The following is a 6,736-nucleotide window of genomic DNA, read 5'->3' as shown; positions in this document are numbered from 1 at the left end:
GCAAGAATACTGGAGTGGGTGGCCATTTCCTTCTCCAGGGGATCTTCCTGACCCAGGGATTGAACCCACATCTCCCGAGCCTGCTGCATTGCAGGCAGATTCTTTACCACTGAGCCACCTGGGAAGCCTTGCATACACGTGTAACAAGAGCGATGACAATTCCCACCTTAAGCCATTCGCCAAAACTTCCGGGCTGGGGGTGGGGAGGGCAGTCGGGCCGCACCTGCGGTCAGTGCTGCGTGTGCCGCAGTCCTGCGCAGGGTCCCCGGCAGCACCTGGGGCTCCGAGGCAGCCCCACACTCAGCTGTTGTGTCCTCTCAGAGATCCGCTGAAGTACCTCATTTTACTTGGGAGTGCCTTGGACTGCAAGGAGATCCAACCAGTCCATCCCAAAGGAAATCAGTCCTGGGTGTTCACTGGAAGGACTGATGCTGAAGCTGAGGCTCCAATACCTTGGCCATCTGATGCGAAGAGCCCATTCATTGGAAAAGACCCTGATGCTGGGAAGATTGAAGGTGGGAGGAGAAGGGGACGACAGAGGATGAGATGGCTGGATGGCATCACTGACTTGATGGACATGAATTCGAGCAAGCTCGGGGAGTTGGTGATGGACAGGGACTGGCACGCTGCAGTCCATGGGGTCACAAAGAGTCGGACACGACTGGGCGACTGAACTGACTGACCTCGTTTTACAGGTGAGGAAACAGTTACAAGTGGGCTCCTCCTTAGTGGGCCAGGACATGCAGCCCCGAGATGGAAGAGCAGGCTGTGTCCCCTTTGAAAGAGAGACCACACCATTAGACCTGCCACAGGCTACAGGCCCTGGTTCCTCCAGGTAGGAAGACAGGAGACCCGTTTTAGGAAAGGGCGCCTCTTCTACATAAGAGGTGAGGGGTTCCCGAGCCGGAGGCACCAAGACCCAGTTCTACGCTGCAGCATCCAGCTCAGCTGGTGTGATCGTGGGAACTGCAGGGAAAGCCCAGCCTTGGAAGTGGGTTCCTGGGGCAGGGCGGCCCATGGGGAGCCGTGGCACCCTCCACGCGGTGCCGCACCTGTCAGCGCTTTGCACGGCAGCAGCTGAAAGTACTGGCAGTCGAGATCACGGGACATGCCTCTGGGCTCCTCTCGCCGGCTCCACGCACAGCCCTCCTCCTGGAGGAGCTGCAGAACCCCCGGCCTTTCCTTGGGTCTCCGTGGAAACCGGAGAAGGAACTTGTCCTTGGAAAGCAAGGGGAGCCACCCAGGAAAGCAAAGCAGGGAGCAGTGGGCCCATTCGAGGGGCGCCTGCTTCCTGGGGCCTCTGCTTGCTGACAGTCCTGCCCCCGCCGCCGCCCTCGGGGACCGGGAGAGCCTGTCCCCTTGGGTCCTCACCTGGCGTCTCTGAGACTCTTCTGTGACCCCCTGGACCGTAGGCCGCCAGGCTCCTCAGTCCATGGGATTTGCTAGGCAAGAGTACTGGAGTGGGTTGCCGTTTCCTTCTCCAGGAGGTCTTCCCAGCGCAGGGATGGAACCTGTGTCCTGCGCTGGCAGGCACAGCCCCCAGGAAGCCCCTACCACTCGTTGTTTTTGTGTTCGTTGCTCAGTCTTGTCTGACTCTTGGCGACCCCCTGGACCGTAGCCCGCCAGGCTCCTCTGTCCACAGAACTCTCCAGGCAAGAATACCACTCCTAAGTCTTGGCTTTTATCAAGGATCCCTGGGCAGTGGTATTAAACGGGCTCCTCTCCGAGAGCCCCAGCTGCCAGAGGTGGAATCCAGACTGGCTTCTTCCTAGCGGTGGAGACTACAGGCTCAGAACCTGAGAACCCTGGATTGTGAGGCCGCATTCTGTGAACCCCGCGGCCGGCCCTGCCCCACTCCTCCAGGCCTTCTGCCCGCGATGGCCCCACCCCCGGGGCCTTCTGCGTCCCTCATTCATGTCGCCCCCCGCCTCCTGGTCTCTTCTGCTGGAGCATAAGGGCGCTCTTCCCGGCCCCGTCCGCGGGCTCCCTCCTCCCGCCCAGGGGCCCTTCGCTGAAGCCAGCCATGTCCACCGTGCAGGCGGCAGGTAGGAGCAGGGAGGGCGAGCCAGGCCGGGGAGGGGATGGAGGGGGTGGGGGAGAGGGTCCTGTCTCCTTCCTGAGGACCCCTGCCCTCCTCAGTCCTCCTGGCCCACCCGTTTTTCAAAGCCAGGGCCGCGTGGCTTCTGCTTCTCTCTGCCCTTGCAGGAAAAGCGAGTTGTAGGGCTCGCTGACAGAATAATGACCGGGAGAGCCCGGATCGAGGCCCTCCCCGCCCTGCAGGGCCCTGAGCGATCACGTGCTGGGGGGTGGCCCACAGAGGCCCCCTCCGGACCCCAGGCCGTGCCCTCTCCGCTCGGTGTGGGACTGGTCATTCACTTGCCCCCAACCAGAGATATGCCCAGGTGTCACCAAATTCACTGCTTTGGTAAAGTGTTACAAGTCTATGCGGCGGCAGATTTCAGAGAGAAATCCCTTCTGTCAGTCTGAGTACCTTTCACTAACATGTGGCAGAGGGTGGAAATTCTCCCCTGAAAGATGCTCTGTCATCACAGAAAACAGAGCGGGTCCCAAAGAGCAGGTGTCGTCTTAACAAGTGTCTCCCTACTATCTGGACACTGGCTTCTTAAGACTTTTTCAATGTGGACCATTTTTACATCTTTACTGAGTCTGTTACAACACTGCTTCTCTTTTTTATGTTTTGTATTTTTGGCCACGAGGCATATGGGATCTTAGCTCTGGACCAGGGATCAAACCTGCATCCCTTGCATTAGAAGGTTGAGTCTTAACCACTGGCCCACCAGGGAAGTCCCTGGGTCCTTTGATTCTGTAAAACTGGGAATGGCCTTCGGGAATGATCCAGACCTATTTCTAGCCCGAGGGGCACACCTCGTGGTTTCTGGAGCAGAGGGACCCGGGTGTGAACCCTCACCCAGGCAGGCAAACTTGAGCTCCGTTAGACGTTCATGGAACATCTGGCAGGTTCCAGGCACTGGGGTGCAGAAATAAGACACGAGGGGCTCAGTGGACCCGACTCAGTGGGGAGACGAACTGTCTCCTCAAGTTGGGGTCGTACCTAAGTATCACAGCCTTGATACGAGGCGGGGGTCCCTGCAGTGTCCACCCACACTCAGAGTGGGACACCCGTGGACTTTGCCCTTGAAACGGCGCTTCTGTCGTGGAAGGTGAGGTGAAGCTGCCCCCAGGAGAGGGGACGCTGTTATAATCCTGAGGGATGCTGAGCGTCTCTGTGTAAGGAAGCCGGGCTTCCAGAGGCGAGGTGACTTGTCACATGGGGAGCGTGTGGGACAGGCGGAACGGGGACGGAGCACGCTTCCTCCCACAGAGCACCCTGCTCTGCTCCTCTGATCGTGGCAGTAACGAGAGGCGTTCGGTTCACCATGCGTGTGGCCACCACAAACGTGCGGACCTCGTGTGTCAGCCGTGCTTGGTCTAGATGCATCAGTGACATCTTCTGGTACTGCAGGGCTGCTCAGAGGTGTTGAGGTCAGGTGCTTGGTAACTTACTTAGCTAGAAACTTGCCATCCACAACTGACTCTGTTCTTGTGAGAGTTACTAGGAAATTCTGACTTCAAGAGATGACTTCTGTGGCCCACTGCACGAGTGGATGTGTTCCTCCAGGCAGGATATGCAGAGAGGACACCTCTGAGAGGATGAAGGGTGTGAAGGTGTTTTACTCTTAGATCTTAAGTTATTCATTTTTGGCTGCAGTGGGTCTTCGTCGCTGCGAATGGGCTTTCTCTAGCTGTGGCAGACGGGGCTCCTGTCTAGGTGCGCTGTGTGACCTGCTCACCGCTGGGCTTTCTCTAGCTGTGGCGGACGGGGCTCCTCTCCAGTTGTGCTGTGTGGGCTCCTCACTGTGGTAGCTTCTCTTCTTGGGCAACACGGGCTCTACAGCTTGCAGGCTCAGCAGCTGTGGTTCGAAGGCTTAGTTGCCCCGTGGCACATGGGATCTTCATTCCTGGACTAGGGATCGAACCCATGTTTCCCACATTGGCAGGCGGATTCTTAGCCACTGAACCACCAGGGAAGTCCCAGTATGGATTTAAATACAGTAATACATCCAGGCGGATCCCAGAGGTATTTTGGGTTTTGGTTCACCGCAATAAAGTGAGTCACAGTTTTTTTTTTTTCTTTCCCCAGTGCATATAAATGTTATGCTTACAACACCCTGTAGTCTGTTAATAGCATTATGTCTAAAAACATACATACCTTAATTTTTCTATCGAAGGATAATGGCTTGACAGAATTTTGCCATCTTCTGTCAAACCTCAACGTGAATCAGCCATAGGTATACATGTATCCCCTCCCTTTTGAACCTCCTCCCCCATCCCCATACCTTAAAGATACTTTATTAAAAAATACCATCATCTGAGCCTTTAGTGCGTCACAGCTGTGACATCAAAGACCACTGAGCAGAGATCACCATCACAAATGTAATGATAACGAACCGACTTGAAATATCGGGACAGCTACCAAAATGTGACAGAGACGTGAGGTGAGCGTGTGCTGCTGTAAAACTGGTTCTCACAGACTCGCCACGGGCTTCACTGTCTTCAATTAAAAAAAAAAAAATGCAGTATCTGCAAAGTGCACCGGACGAGGTCTTGCCTTTACTTTCAGTAAGACTCACCACGTGACTTGCACAAAATTGTCGCCTGTGTGGTATAAGAAACACCTGTACTTAATTTATAAAATATTTAGACAGATTTGTCTGGTAGAACTGTAAGGCTGGCCACAGGCTTACCATCAAACCGAAAACTCAGCGTTTATCTAAGAGAAACATTTAGCAAATATTTGGTAAGGGCTTTCTCTGAGCCAGGCAGTCTGTAATCAGTTACAGTCTTGGATTTTGAAATGTTATTTGCTTCCTTCTTCTTTTTTTTTTTTAGCCACAATCCCAACCATGTGAGGTTGTAACTTCTTGAATGTGTGAGCAGCCCATGTGACGGGCTGTTAGTACTTCTCAAAGCCTGCCAGAAAGGGCACCATCCTGGTTTTGGTGTCCTCTGACTACAGCTGAGGACAGTTCTTGCTGACTGTCAAGGTCTGCAGGGAGGACCGTGGGAGCTTCGCTGCCCCTAGCCAGGGGACAGCGCGTCCACTACCTGACCATGTGGACCCAACCACGTCCCCTGCCGAGGGCTCGCAGCAAAACACGCACACAAACCAGCTAAAACCCTAACCCACTTCTGTGGGACTGGCAACGCTAATATAGATGTTTTTTGGTTAATGTACTCATGATGTAAAAGTGGATTAGGAGCAGAATTTCAGCGATCTGAAAAATATGCACAGGAGAGAAGTAATTTTCTTTTCTATTTTTAAAAATGTTTGACTTTGCTGGGTCTTCGCCGCGGCTCTAGGGCCTGCAGGCTTGCATAGGCACGGATTCTGGGCTCCAGAGCACAAGCTCAGTAGTTGTGGCACATGGGCTTAGTTGCACGTGGGATCTTCTTGGAACAGGGATCGAACCTGCATCTCCTGCGCTGACACGCAGAATCTTTACTGCTGTGCCACGAGGAGGTGTTTCCAAGTCTTCTTCAAGAACTGTTTGTGTTAAAACGAGCATCCAGTGGCTGGCCTTTCTGGCGCACCTGGCATGGAGACCCGGTTCGTTAGGGTCAAGAGCACTCAATCTGGGATCCAGAGACCCACCTTCCGTGGCTCGGGGACCATGGAAAGGCCCCACCACCTCTCTGCCCAGGTTTCCTCGTTAAGTGGTTGGGGGACACCGGTGCCTCCTTCTTGGGATGGCCCCGGGATGAGCTGACGTAGGAGGTGGCTTGGAGGTGAGGTTACTCCCAGAAGCGGGTCTTGCTTCCTGTTTCACACAGAGGCCATCGGAAGAAAGCGTCCCCTCCGCCCACCCGCCACCTGCACAGGCACCCACGTGTCCCGGATCCCGCCAGGGACCCCATCCTCTTTCTCCTCCTCCCCAAGCCCTTCCTCCCACTGCCCCTCAGCATCTGATTGTTCCTACCAACTTACAAACCTGCTGTTCCTTCCCCTTCCATTCAAACACCTGCAAACTCGCAACGCACACGAGCTGGTCCTTTTGAGCTCCTGTGGGTAGACTCTCCCACCTCCTTCTAGACCTACGTACCTTCCAGCCCGGCCCGCTTAGCACCTACCGCTTTGCAGCTGGCCCACCACTCGCCCCCCTCACATTAAAGCATCAGCTCCATGAGCTGGGCAGTCACTAGTGTTGGTGCCTCCTGGGGCAGAGTGTCTGTTCCAGAACACTTGGGGGTGAGCGGCCACTGAGATGGTCTCAGGTCTGTATTTGAAGGGCAGTGCCTCTCAGATGCGCATGCTTTCCTTTACTCAGTGTCTCTCCATGTTTCAAGTGTTGCTGGGCTCCTTTGCCTCCTTACCTGTCCACCCTGGGGCTCCCCTTTTTGATACCTTAAAAAAATTATTTATTTGGCTGTGCCAGGTCTTAGGTGCAGCAATGTGGGATCTAGTTCCCTGACCAGGGATCAAACCTGGGCCCCTTGCATTGGGGGTGTGGTGTCTTCTCTGCTGGCTCCTCTCAATCCACACCCAGGCCCTGGCACCGCCGTCACCTGAGCCGGAAACTTGAGCATCCGGAGTCTCCCATATCCACTCTGGAAGTTGCCAGGTCTTAACAGGCTCTCCACCTCCCTCACACCTCTGTCTCCCCAGCTGTCCCTTCCCCATTGATTCCCCAGCCTCCTTTCACTCCACGCTGCTGCC

This window comes from Capra hircus, chromosome 25, assembly GCF_001704415.2.
Source record: "Capra hircus breed San Clemente chromosome 25, ASM170441v1, whole genome shotgun sequence".
In the NCBI taxonomy this organism is placed as follows: Eukaryota; Metazoa; Chordata; class Mammalia; order Artiodactyla; family Bovidae; genus Capra; species Capra hircus.
Note: the sequence above shows the minus strand (reverse complement) of the source record.